Source organism: Vicugna pacos, unplaced genomic scaffold (genome assembly GCF_048564905.1).
Source record: "Vicugna pacos unplaced genomic scaffold, VicPac4 scaffold_20, whole genome shotgun sequence".
Taxonomy (NCBI): domain Eukaryota; kingdom Metazoa; phylum Chordata; class Mammalia; order Artiodactyla; family Camelidae; genus Vicugna; species Vicugna pacos.
Window position 1 is genome coordinate 89,849,293 of NW_027328741.1, and position 14,346 is coordinate 89,863,638.

Genomic DNA, 14,346 nt, shown 5'->3' on the forward strand with positions numbered 1-14,346 from the left:
CTGTTAAAGAAAATAAACGAAAAGAAAAAAACAAATGAATAGACAATTAAGGTCCTACAGATAAAAATACCAATTTTTATGGGAAATAGCCTTAAAATAAAAAATGAGATTATATTCTAATTTCACCTTTTGAATTAAGATATACAAAATTTAGCTGAATACCTTCGTATTTTGCACTTATGAAGAAAAAAGTGTATTTGCAATGAAAAAGCAGCCATTACCCTGCCTTTTGAGTATTCTAAAGTTTTAGGTCTGAATATATTTCATCTTAAATGATCTTAAGCACTATGCAGTGGTTGGTGTTTTAAAAATACCACTGTGTGTGGAACTTCTAAAAGTGCTTCAAAAAATTTATATTTTTGTAATAATTTAGCAATGGCCTGGATATTATTTTTAAGAAGACAACTCACCATGGAATACTGCAAGATTTTTTCAATGAGTTTATATTCACACATGTTTAAGATTGTCACTGTATTATGAGAAAATGTCAACCGTGGCAGTATTTTGACTTGAAAATGAGATAAGCTGAGAAGCATATTTTAAGTATAAACTAAATGATTGCATTCCTTTAAAGACAAGAAAGTAAAAGCATGATAAACTCTGACTTTGACACACTTAAAATATAAAAATTAACATAATGTAATTTTACACACTTCTCTTTAACTCTCAGTACTTTCTCAGCCCCTTTCCCATTACACCCGCGTCCCCGCTCCTGACCCTTGGTGTACACACCTCCGTTCACACGGAGAAAGGGGGGACCCGGGCGGTGAGGACCAGGGGCGCGGACACCCCCGCGGCCCGGATGGACACGGACACTCACACCCGCATCCCCGCTCCTGACCCGCGGTGTACACACCTACGATCACACGGGGGTAGGGGGGACCCGGGCGGTGAGGACCAGGGGCGCGGACACCCCAGCGGCCCCGATGGACACGGGCACTCACCCGCTCCCGGCGGGCGAGGAGAATAGTCGAAGCGGGCCCGCCAGCGCACCCGTCCCCTCCTGCCCTGCTGGCCGGGGCCCCAGCTCGGTCAGGTCCACACACACCCCGGCAGGAAGCGGGCTCAGGCCGTGGGAAACCGGCGTAACTTCAGACAGAGAGCGGGGAGCATCCTCCCGCAGACACGCAGGCAGCGGTGTCCCGGAGCCTCCTTGGCGCCGCCCTCTCAGCCCTGAGGAAAGCAAGCTCCGCCCCCAGGGAAGACGCTGGCTGCTGACGCGGACTGCGCATGCGCACCGCCACCTAAGACACGCTGGCTTCGTTCGCCCCCTGCAGGTCCTCGAGGGCGGTGCAGGATACTCGGAACTCACTGTAGAACACATGACCCCTCCCAGGCATGATGCTAAATCAATGGAAATCTCAGTGCCCTGGCCTCTTTTTTAATGGCACTGGTGATGCTCTCATCCAGCCATGCCTGCTCTCTTGCCTGGCACATGCCTCAGTCCTTGGAATCCCGCCTGAATCAGATTCTGTTCTGGAGGAAGGACAGGTGCAGAAGAATCTCAAAATTCCAGACTTAGAAGATGACCAGGAACCCAAACTCAACTCTGTCAACTCCCTGGGGTCCCCTGAGGAGTGTGGTTTTCTCAGAACCATCTGCCCTGTGTCAGGAGCAGACCAAGCCTCAGGTAGCTTAGAGAGGCTATCATGCAGCACATGCTTTGGATGGTTCTCAGTTCTGACCTGCATGATCTTGAGACCCTTTTGTAACTCCTAACACTCTGTTTTCTCATACCTATAGTGATGGTTATTGATGACTGAGTTAAACCTCTTACAATGCTGAGGTGCTATTGTTCCTTGGATAACAGAATATTTTGAAGGGATCAACTGTTTATCACTTCCCCCTAATGAAGTATGTTTTTAAAACTAGAAATATTTCAGGGGGCACTCAGGTCCTCCTCTTGCACCAGTTCCTGAGGTGTTGGCAGTTTCTGCTCTGAGCTCCAGATCCTGATCCTGCCGGTGGTCTATGGTGATGCCAGTGTGTACATGCTCTTCCTTTTGCACCGGTGTGGAAAGGAGACAGCCCTTCCCCTACATGAGGCTGCAACACGCTGACACTCAAAGCAGGCACAATGAAGAACCAGCTAGAGTCCCCGGTACCAGCTGTCCCAGGTAGAAACGTCACCTTCACCACAGTGTTCCTGTGCTCCTATCAGGCCTTCACTACTCCCAGCAGGCCATGCATGAGCAGTGTGACAGTGTGACACCTGCACAGCATGGTGGTGATGATCCCACCTTATCTGTTTCTTTTTGGAATGTCCCCACACCTCTCTGAGCTTCACTTTGCTCTTCTCACAGGCAGAGTTGTACAGGCATGAACCTCACAGGGTTATGGTAGGTAGTCACGGTAGCTGCTCACCCAGTGGCAGGCTCTGCCGAGAGGGCTGCTGGGAGTGCTGTGTGTCTTCACACTTGTCCTTCACTCTCCCCAGTGAAAACACTCTTGGCCTTATCCTTCCCTGGTCTGCGGCCTTTCTGTGCTTGCAAAAGAACATGGAAACTATCTGCAAAGAAGTTTTGAGGTTCTGTCCATCTGGTCCAGGAAATGCTGACTCTCCGTGATGTGCTGTTGGGTGGGCTCTCATGGGAGGGGCTTGGGCAGGACTTCCCTTTGCAATAAGCTGCCCCACCCAGCCCTTTCCATGATCCAGACTCCTGGGACCAGGGTGCAAATCCCCAGCTCCGCACTTGTCAACCATGTGACCTGGGCAACTTTCTCAAACCCAAGCTTTGTCCACCCACGGTTAGCAGAGATGGGGGATAACAGGATGTCCCGCACAGAGTGTCTGTGCAGATTAAGTGAGGTAGAACAGACAGAACAGTGGTGGGGCCTGGCCCATTGGTTGACAGAAGGGAGCTCACCATGTGCAGCAAGTTCCATGGGTCACCCAGCAATCTGCCCAGAGGCTTAGCCACTCCATCGCTATCATGCATCTGAAGTCCACTTAACCACATGGGAGAGAAACAAACACATATTCTGAGTGTAGCTACCACAGGGAAAATTGCATCTGAGCGGGGAGTAATACCAGAGGGTGATCAGGATGGAGGAAGATGCCCCCTGGGTTTGAGCAGACTGGAGCTGCCCTCCAGAGCCTGGGGTTAGTGAGGATGGGCTTGTAGAAATGCCCCTCTCCTTTACCCATCAATGCTGGGTCCTGCGGGTACTGAGTCCCATAATCGGTGTGCTGCTTGGGTCCTCAGCACAGAGAAAAACCCAGGGGTTCCCACAAGGCTTCGGCCACATCCTCTGCTTCCTGAACTCCCACTCTGGTGACCCCACCTGGGATGCAGAGATGAGGTGAGGCAGGGACCTGTGCTGTCAACATCACTGCTCTACCCTGGGAATCTGGCACACAGTAGGTGCTTGGTAAGACATTGTTGAATGAACAGCAATACTGGGCCAAGTTTGTGTGGGTGTCTGTGCCCCCAGATCAGGGACCCCTCAGGGCCCACCTCACAAGTGACATGAAAATAATGATCCCACCAGGAGCAATAACAGTTCCTCAGAATAAATGGGCTTTTCCAAGCACTCTCCACCTGTTGCAAAGGCCTCCAAGCAGGGAAGTGGGCTGTCAGGGGCAGCACTGCACTCTCCACTGTAACAAGGAGAAAGCCAAGGGCCACAGAGAGGAGTGCATTTCCAGTGTCACTGCTCACTTTCCCACCTTTTGGGAGACCAGGAGGCTTTTCTACTACATTCTGGCTCTGAAGCCCCAATACTGTGTGGACATGCCTCCCTCCCCGGAGCAAGGAACCACTAAGTGACCTGTCACTTGTCACCAAGCAGACAGGCTCATTCCAGCTCATTGTGCCACCAGCAGGTTGTGCTAGAAGCAGAATCCTCTGGGAGACATCACACTCTCCCAAGCTGGAAACAGGTGAACAGCTCACAGGTTTCCTGAAGAGGATGGTCACATGGCCTTGATCTGGCCGATCAGCATTTTCCATCCTCCCTGGCCACTGTGATTGGCTCAAGGCTGGGCACCAGCCCAATCAGGCTCCACGGAGGTCAGGCCTAGTTGCTGGAATCCTGGGAGCAGAGAAGTTCTATTTCAGTTGGGAGTTGAGGGGTGGTGATGTCAGCCTGTGGCAGTTGGTGACTATCTTGCTTTATAAAGGCAGAGCCATGTGAAGATGACACCAGTGGCAGAGCCCAGAGGTGGGGAAGGATGACTTTTGTTGATGTCACTGAGCACCAGGTACAGACCTGCCTGAAGCTATCTCCCTGTGGACGTCTCAGTTAGGTAAGTCATTCTCTCCTGCCCTGTTTGCTTCTTAAAGCCACTTTGGTTTTCTGTCACTGGTTTTAAGAAAAAGTTTGACTATTCCTTCAAGCTGGCTAAATGGAGACCCTGGAACTGCAACAGTGAGGTGACAGGCAACAATGTGGCAAATAGACTCCAGAGGCCTCTGTTCAAACAGGGGATTGTAAATGACAAGGGAGAGTACACATGGCCTCAGTGAACAGATTTGCTACTGGTAGCTCCCAGTTTCTGGATATTAGAGTGCATGCACTCAGCCAAGTCTCAGCTCTGCTGTCACACCTGCTAACCCACAACTCTCCTCTCCCACCTGCCAGGCCTAGGGGAGGCTGGACACCCCCGGGCACCTGAAACAGCCCAGGGCTTTGTGTAGTAATTTACACAGGCTGCCCCCAGTTCTGAGGGTGAGGGTGACTGGGTTCCAGTTTACAGAGAAAACAGACTAGACGTTCTCACTGGTGAGATGTGGGGGTGGGACCCCAATCTACCATCTGACCTATGACTTCGGAGTGGACAGCCTCCCCACCCTCAGCCAGGATGCTTGCTAAGCCTAGGGGCTCAGGAGTCCTGTTCCCTCCATCACCCCTCCTGGAGGTGAGAGTGGGGGGCTCTTCTCTATACAACATTCACCCCTGCAGGGGCACAAGTGTGACCTCACAGTCTGTCATCCCTTCCTTATGACCTGGACCTCCTTGATGTGTGAGCACTGCAGATCATGGGTGCACACGTGGGCAGGTGCACCATGACTGAGAGGACAGCACTCCAATTTAAGCCCCCTCCATGCTCAGATGATTACATCCTGGAATTGAGGGGTTCCCAGGGGTCAGGTGGCCAATTCTGGCCTTAGGGGCAAATTCTTATCACCCAGGGGGCTAATTTTTAAATTAAATTACACATTTACAATTCAATAGTCAAGCCCCTTTCTAGGCAGCCTTGTAGCCTCTCAGCTTTTACCCCTCGCTGTGACCATGTTCTAAGCTTCAAATTGAGTGCCATTATGGACATGAACATGTCCCTGTCATGTGTCACTTTCACAGTAAGCGGCCACCCCAAACTCCCCTCCCTTCCCCTTGTCGATATCTCCACACAGGGAGTAGGGTCCTTTTGATGCAGTTGTGCAAATGTGCGAGCTAAGGGTTTAGAATGTCCAGGCTAGGGGGGGTCTTCTCCACATGGCAGGGCAGGTGGGCTGGCAGGGGGTGATGGTTCACTTGTAAAACCTCAGCTGGTTTCAGGCAGTGACCACAGACTGGCAGCCAAGGGCTCAGCTGGTGCAGAGTAAGCGGATTAAATGTGTTCACCCAGACGCCTTGGGAGTGGCAGCCCTGGAGTACGACTACAAGTGAGGAAGGTGGAGGGTCCCCAGTGCCTGGACCTCCAACTTCTAAAAATCAGGACTGAGATGTGGCTTTGAAATCAGAACACTGGAATTCAAAGCTTCCCCCACCACTTTGTCAATAATTCAGAGCAAATCAGCCTCAGTTTTCTCACGTGTAAAATGAGAACTTTGAAGCCTCTCCCTCTGAGGGTGTGGAGGGAAGTAAATGCGGTGACAGCAGAGCACAGGAGCTGTCTGGGCTGAGCCTGCACACAGGCAGGCCGTTGTTGCTGCCATGACCACTGTCTTCCAGGGCAGGGTCTGCACTCGTTCCCTGTGAAGGTCCAGACAGTAAACATTCTAGGCTTTGAGGGACCTACAGTCTCTGTCACAACTACCACCCTCTGCTGTTGGAGGGCAAAGGCAGCTCCTGCAGTAGGTAGTCCAGGCTCGCACCCCCGCTTCCTGACATAAGTATTCCTGAGATACAATTTTCACATAACTTTGTTGGCTTTAGGTGTGCAGCATAATGACTTGTTACATGTGCATATTGTGAAATGATCAGTTCATTAACTTTACTTGACGTCTGTCATCACCCATAGTGACACACTATTTTCCTTGTGATGAGAAATTTTAAGAGGTACTCTCTTAACTAACAAATGCACAACGCAGTGCTGTTAACTACAGTCACCTTGCAGTACATTATGTCCCCAGGACTTGTTTATCTTCTAACTGGAAGTTTGTACATTTTGATTATCTTCCCGAATTTCAATCACCCCCTGACTCACCTCTGGCAACCACCAACCTGATCTCTGTTTCTATGTGTTTCGGTTTATTTTGTAGATTCCACATATAAATGAGATCATAGGTATTTGTCTTTCTGTCTTATTTATTTCACTTAGCATAATACCCTGAAGGTCCACCCAAGTTGTCACAAATGGCAGTATTTCACTTTTTTAATGTCTGAATAAGATTCCATTTTATATACATATATATGCATCACGTTTTCTGTACCCATTCATCTGCTGATGGACACTTAGGTTGTTTACATATCTTGGTTATTGTAAATAATGATACAGTGAACATGAGGGTGCAGTTGTCTCATTGACATAGTGATTTCATTTCCTTTGGATATATTTCCTGCAGTGGACTTGCTGGATCATATGGAAGTTCTAATTTTAAATTTTGGGGGAGCCTTCTTACTCTTTTCCCGAGTGATAGCACCAATTTACATTCCCACCAACATTGCACAAGTTTCCCTTTACTTCACACCACCACCATCACTTGTTATCTCTTGTATTTCGATGACACCCACCCTGACAGGTGAGAGGGGGTATCTCATTGTGGTTTTGATTTGCATTTCCCTGATGGTGAGTGATGTTGAGCACCTTTTCATGTACCTGATAGACATCTGTGTGCCTTCTTTGGAAAAATGTCTATTCAGTTCCTCTGCCCACTTTTTAAATCAGATTGCTTGTTTTTTGCTGTTGAATTGTAAGAGTTTTTTATATGTTTTGGGTGTTAACCCCTTATCAGATATATAGTCTGAAAGTACTTTCTCCCCTTCTGTCTGTTATCCTACCCTCTGCTTTCTGGATGACAGGGGTCCAGGCACTTGGGAATCTCTGCTTCTCACGTGTTTCCAATGGTGGGTGGGTGAGGGCTGTGTTCTGATAAAAGTGTGCACAACCGTGGGTCACTACCCCTTAGTTTAGAAGGTGGGCTCTGAAGAGTGCAGTGTGGGCAGGGATGTTTCCCTGAAGTCATCATTTGGATGGTCATGTGCTCTGGAACTCACATCATCTAGCCTGGGTGTGATGGGGGAATTTGCAAAGGGAGGACCTTGTAGCTAAGACACTGACCAGGTGATCTTGTGTCTTGTTGGAAGGACCTGAAAAAAAGTTGTGTGGAACAGGGACTCCTCCAGGTCACAAGGCTCAGTTCAGACTTCTGGGATGCAGAGACCTGCTCAGAGCCACTGTCACTGAGGAGGGAAGGGCCTCAGGCAGGAGGGAGGAGTTGCTGGATTTCACTTGCCCTGTTTGTCAAGTTTCAGCTCTGGTGATGTGTGGAACATGGGCTTAGCTTTGGGAATGTAAGAGGAGAGGTTCCTGGGGAAGGGCTGGCTTTTTCCTCTGATTGAGGTCCTACTGTGTGCCAATCACAGCAGTCCTCTGAGTCAGGGCTGGAAAGCCAGGCACAGAGAGGTCAGGGAGTTTCCAAGTCACACAACATTAGGGGCATCATTAGGGTCTGATGCAGACCTGACGCCCAGCCCACATTCTCTCTCCTTTCTCAGGACCATCATGATCCCACATGTCAGAATCACCCAGAGAGGCCCAGGTATGGGCACTGGGACCTTTCCTGCCTAACATGCCAGGAGCCTTAAGAGGGACGACAAGACACTTCCTGAGTCCATGATGCCCAGAGGCTGCTCTTAGCAAGAGGCTCAGCACACACTCCTGGATGAATCCTAGCTCTGTCCTGAGTCACTCTGTCCTCCCTGCCTCAGTTCTTCTGCCCACATGGGGCTGCAAACAGCAGCCACTTCACAAGGGTCTATGGAACCTCCAGGATCCTGGAAGCAGCGCCCTCACACAGGGAGCACGGTCTCCTTAACTTTTCCTCACCTCTTTGCTGGATGTAGAGTCCCAGAGGGGCACTGGCTTGTCCCAATTCTCACCCCAGATCAGGGTCCAGCAGGGGGTGGTGTCCAGGCTGGACTCTGTCCTCTGCCCCTTTTGGGGACCCTCATTCATTGCACCTTGGCTGCCTGGACACTGTCTTCCAGGGGCCATTCTATGCCTCCCACACCTACCTAGCATCCACCCACCCTGGGTTACTCCAGCGCCCTCTGGCCCTTGGCCACACACCTACTCCGTGTTGAGTGGAAATGAGGTGACCGACATGCTGGGCCTCCTGGACAGTCTGGAGGAGCCCGATATCCCCAACCTGCCCACCACACCAGGTGCCCAAGATGGGGAGAGGGTGTGCCTTCATTCATACTCTGATTTGCTCAGATTCTCAGCACCTACTTTGCTGGGTGGATATGGGGGCAGAGGTATGATGTAAAAGCAGGAGACCTGGACAGCAGACCATGAGAAGGGGGCTAGCCCAGGCTGGTCTCATAACCCCCTTAGATTTGACTTTATCATCTTTAAAGTGGGACAGACTCTTGTGAGGTGAGCAGGATCCTGACCCATAGCCAGGCACTGTCCTACACACCTTAGAGAAGCTTACTGACTCCTCATGAAAATCTGTGGGGCAGGGACAGGCATTATCACCCATTTCTGCAGAAGTAACTGAGGCGCAGAGAGAACAGCTGAGGTGACCACCCCAGATTACAGAGCCCAGGTCATCTGGTTCCAGTGTCCAGGCTCATGGTAAGTGCCCATTCTGGGTTTTCCTCCTCCCTTCATCCTCCACTGGGACCCATGGCCGCAGCCTCATCTCAGTGTGATTGTTCATGGGGAGCAGGGTGGTTGCACTGAGGGCCCGTTTCTCTGAGGACTGCTTTCCCAGAAGGCTCAAGGGGTTGACTGTATTCACTACTGGACACCCAGGCCTGGGCCCAGGCCAGCCACACTGCAAAGCCTGAATCAGTGATTGTTGAGTGAATACCTGAACCTCTGCGTGTATCTGCATGTTGCCCCCATTTCCTCATCTCCACAGCTGGCTACCCGGCCAAAACGTTGTGTAATCAGGCCTGGGCCAGGGACAGTCAAGGGGACCAGAGCTGCTCAGCTGGGGACAGGAAGCCTCAGGGGCCCTGTGGCTGTCCCAAGCACCTCCTGGGGCAATTCACAGGGAAACCCAGACAGCTTCCAGGAACAGCAATCAGGTCCCAATCCCAGGGGTATAGGGTAGGTCTTGAGGGGTGTTCCTGAGACTGACTTTGTGTATGAAGGGGGCCTGGGGGTCAGGCTGCTTTCAACGTCCATTCCAGGCCCACACCCCTGCTGGCAGCATGGAGCTAGTCATAAAGGACACAGGTCGTGGGGCCAAGGCTATAGCAGGGCTCTGCTCCCTCTCTGTGGCTCAGTGTCCTCATCTGTAACAGAGAACTAGTAACAGGGCCATGGGAGGGCTCACTGAGACCCTCCTCTGTGGCTTTGGTTGGACACTGCCCTCTCTCTGCTCAGTGCCCTTCTCTGTAATAGAGAACTAGTAACATTTTTCTTAGCCCGTTTTGGCCCCATTTTTCTGAGTCTCTTTCTACATTGGGCCCAGGGCTTTCACAGAGATCACAGACTTGGGATGTAATCAGAGTGTGGTCACAGCCCTAGTGGTCTCAATTGAGGCCAGAGGAGCTTCAGGGGGGGTGGGAATCCAGAACTGCTTCATGGAGGAGGTAAGATCTGAGCTGTGTCCCCAAGGATGAGCTGTCATCTAGCTGAGGCCTGGCATTGAGCAGGACCCATGTACATGGTTAATGAGGGTGTGAATGAATGGATGGGCACCCCTCTAACAGAGAGTGAGGGGGGAGTCCCCTAGGCCAAAGCAGGAAACACAGGGCACCCTGGGGGAGCAGAGGGCGAGGCTGCAGTGTGATGCCTGCCTCACCCTTTATGGGTGTCTTGCCACCACTTTAGCGTGTGTTCTGGTGGATTTAGAGCCCTTTCCTCTCCTCTGCTAAAGTATCCTGCTCTTCATTCCCAGCAACATCCGCCTGTGTCACCTCAGTGTCCCCAAGTGGACATGGACCTGTCTTGTGGGAGATTGTGAAGAGGGATTTGGTGTGCATCCCAAGAATGAAGTGGGAGGGAGAGGATAATAGGGACCTCCATAGGGGATCATGGGCTGGGAGACATCGGAGGGGTGGGGAAGGCAGAGCCTCAGAGCTGTAGGATCCTGCTAGTGGTGGCTCCTTCACGAGGGGCTTCACAGGAAGGAAGCAAACATGGGGTAAAGGCAGAGCTCAGTTTGGGGCTTGCTGACATGGAACAGCTCATCACAGAGATGTCCAGAGGAGCTGGATGTAGGGAACGAAGATGCCACTGATGTCAGGGTCAAAGCCTGAGACCCAGATGTGGTGGGGCGGTGGTGCAGGGGAAGGGGCTTGAGGATATCAAGATGTTCATTCATTGGGGTCCTCAGGGTGGGGACCTTCATGTTCATTTCATAGCCACCTGGTGCCTGACAGAGTTAGGCTTAGGGAGGTCACTGAGTAGACACGTGCCGATAACCTAGATTCTCCTCTTTCCACATAAAGTCCCTGGTGTGAAGCCAGCAGGCACTCTTCAGAGTCATACACCCTCACCCATGGGCTCTCTGTGTGCCTAGAGCCCAGTGGCCCCTTACCTCCCACTCCCCACTGCAGGACCCTTTGCACACCTGCATTTCCACAAGCTATAAAACATCTTCTCTTGCTGTGTGTTTACCCTATGAAACCTCATTGCCCCAGGAAGAGAGAACTCACATCCTTCCCTTATTAAATTGGTAAAGCCTTTTGTTCAGAGAAGCCCCTGACAGATCTCACAACCAACAAGGTACCTGTGCATGAATTGATCATGCAGCCCCCTCCTCCTTGTGTGCACAGCACCCCCCCAATAACAGACCCCACACACTCAACATTGGCTCTCGTGTAGGCACCTCTTGCCTGTGTGGCCTGATGTTGCCTATAGCAGTGTCCCTATTGAACTTTCCTAAACCTTTCTCAGACGCTGGTAATTCTTTACCAACCCAAGTAATTAGCCTGCCATTGTGCCCACAACACCTGAAACAGAGTTGACTAAATTATGCAGACTGATGATGCAGGTTAATTTGCTATAAAGGTGAAATCAAGGTTTACAAATGAAAGCAACATACATACTCAAGGCAGGACTAAGAACTCACACGGATAACTAAGACCCTCCACATACATCCCACTTTGCCCTTAGGGCCTTTGGGATGGCTGCTCTTTCAGCCAGGCTCTCTCTCCCCCTGCTTCTTAAACACCTCCAGGAATCTGCTCAAATGTCCTCCCTGACCTTATTTTTCTCCATGGAACATATCACCTCCGGACATTGTGTATATTTTACTTAATTTTCTCTGTGTCCCCCACCAGGCTGTCTGCTGCATGAGGATGGAGACCTGACTGCTTCACTACCTGCTGTGCCCGGTATCTGGAACCCACCCAACACAGTAGGACCTCAGAGATTGTGTGACGGGTGTGTGATCACTGTAGGCCACAGACAAAAGCCTTCCCAGCAGTCATGGTAAGAGTCATTCATACTCTACTTACTGAGCCCTACTGTGTGCTGGTTACTGACCTGGGTGGGAGGCATGCAGTGGATTAGACACAGTGAGCACACACAGCATGTTAGGAGGGACCTGTGCTCTGGAGAGCACATAAGGCTGGGGGAAGTCAGGAGTGCAGGAGTGGAGGAGAAGAGGGCCAGGTGGAGACAGTGGTGCCAGAGGAGACAGAGAGGTGGGGCCCAGGTCGTGTAGGGCTTTATGGCTCCTGTGAGGGCTTTTCCTCAGGGCAGCGGAACCATGGCTGGGTACGGAGCAGGGGCCCGTGTCCTGAATGCTATGCAGGAAATGGAGCAGGTGTCTGCTGGGGAGATGTGCTTGGAGGAGGCTGTCCCTGTAGACTGTGCAGGCAGAGAAGGCTCCTCTGAGGAGGTGACATCTGAGCTGAGCCCTTGTATGGACCGTGTTTCCACCTTCTGTAGACTGGATGCTTTCATCAGCCCTGCAGCCCTGTGCAGGACACACCCTGTTCTCAGTCACCTGGACTTGGCCTCCTGCCTCCCTTGTGGGCCCTCCCACCCCAGAAGGAGTCCTTCTAGATCTAACTCACTACCTCCTCCACTGGACTTGGACTCACACTGAGCCACTGTCCACCTGCCCAACTCACCCAGAGTCAAGTCCAGAAACTTGGGGGAGCCCCTCCACCACAGAGCCCATGAACTTACTCAAATGGCCAGTCCTCAGCCTGCTCACATGCCTCACACTCCCCTCCTGCAGAAACCCTGTGACAGATCATGTCCACAGCACCCTGCTCCTCCGATCCTGACCCCAGGCTTTCCCATGGGGTGTGACCCCGCATGGGTTGCAGTCCCCTCCTCCAGTCTGGTGAGTAGAAACTACCTTTACTTTTTTCTTTTGTTAATATATTTATTTTTTTAATTTTTATTTTATTGAGTTATAGTCAGTTTGCATTGTTGTGTCAATTTCCAGCATAGAACATAATTTTGTCAATTGTGTTTACTCTTTCAAGAAACCATCTCTTGGCTTGATTTTTTTCAAATGTTTCTTATATCTCTATTTTATTTATTTCCTCCCTGATCTTTATTATTTCCTTCCTTCTGCTTACTTTTGTTATTTTTGCTCTTCTTTTTCTAATTCTTTTAGGTGGTAAGTTTGATTGTTTATTGCAGTTGTTCCTCGTTTTTGAGGTAGACCTGATTCTCTCGCTATAAACTTCCCTCTAAGCACTGCCTTTTCTGGATCCCATAGGTTCTGTATGGTTGTGTTTTCATCATCATTTGTCTGAATGTGTTTTTTATTTCTTCTTTGATTTCATCATCCACCCATTTTTTTTTAAAGTAGTATGTTGTTTAACCTCCATACTGTCATTTATTTCTCCTTTATTTTTCTGTAGTTCATTTCTAGTTTCATGGTATTGTGGTCAGAAAAAGTTGCTTCAAATATTTTCTATCTTCTTCAAATTGTTAATACTTCTTTTGTGACAAAGTATATGATCTATCCTAGAAAATGTGGTATGTGCACTTGAGAAGAATGTATGTTCTATTTTAGGGAAATATAATGTTCTGAAAATATTACCCAAGACAAATTGTTCTATTGTATCATTTAATTTCTATGTTGTCTTATTAATTTTATGTATGGAATATCTGTCCAGTGATGTTAATGGATTGTTAAAGTCTTCTACTGTGATTGTGTTCCGATCAAATTTTCCCTTTTTATCTGTTAGTATTTTCTTGTTATCTGTTATGTATTTAGGTGCTCCTATGTTGTGTTCATATATGTTAATGAGTGAAATATCTTCATCTATGACTCCTGTAATCATTATAAAATGTCCTTCTTAATCTTTCTTTATAATCTTTGTTTTAAAGTCTATTTTATTTGAAATCACTGTTGATATTCCTGCTTTCTGGTCATTTCCATTTGTGTGGAATATCTTTTTCAATCCTCTCACTTTCAATCTATGTGTGTCCTTCTCCCTAACGTGGGTCTCTTCTATACAGCGTATTGTAGATACTTGCTTTATTATCCACTCTGCACTCTATGTCTTTTGATTAAAGCATTTAGTCCACTGACATTTATATTAATTATTGATAGAAATGTGTTTATTACACTTTGAACTTTGTTTTGCAGTTCATTTTGTATTTCCTCTTTGTTCCTTACTTTTTCGTTTTGTGGTTTGATAATTTTCCTTTTTATTATCTTGGTGTCTTTTTAGTTTTGTGACTCTATTGTAACTTTTTGGCTTGTGGTTAACCTACTTTGTACATATATTAACCCATTACTATATCTGTTTGTTTTAAACAGATAGTAATATAAGCTCAAACCCATCCTACCAAGAACAAAAAAGAGAGAGAGACAGAGAGAAAGAGAGAGAGAGAGAAACTTGTATATTTTCTTGCTCGCCTCTCCCACCCTTAATGATTTAGATGCCCTCTTTTATGATTTCATGTTTATTCTGTTGTAATTCATTGTAGCAATCACCTTTCCAATTATGGTTTTCTCCTTTTTGTAGCATCCTGCTTCTTTTCTATTTAGAGTAGGTCTTTCAATATTTCCTTTAGCATAG

General features: G+C 48.9%; 1 protein-coding gene across 1 annotated transcript in view; it reads left to right on the top strand.

Moving 5' to 3' along the window:
- The window catches only part of LOC140693733 (putative N-acetylated-alpha-linked acidic dipeptidase), a 1,237,440-nt gene that overhangs the window by 1,159,965 nt on the left and 63,129 nt on the right, over positions 1-14,346 (top strand). The window contains exons 10-14 of the mRNA XM_072957425.1: positions 4,124-4,249; positions 7,885-7,928; positions 8,882-8,968; positions 11,632-11,782; positions 12,540-12,647. The gene's annotated coding sequence lies outside the window, so the exon portion shown is untranslated. The remainder of the gene's footprint in view (positions 1-4,123; positions 4,250-7,884; positions 7,929-8,881; positions 8,969-11,631; positions 11,783-12,539; positions 12,648-14,346) is intronic.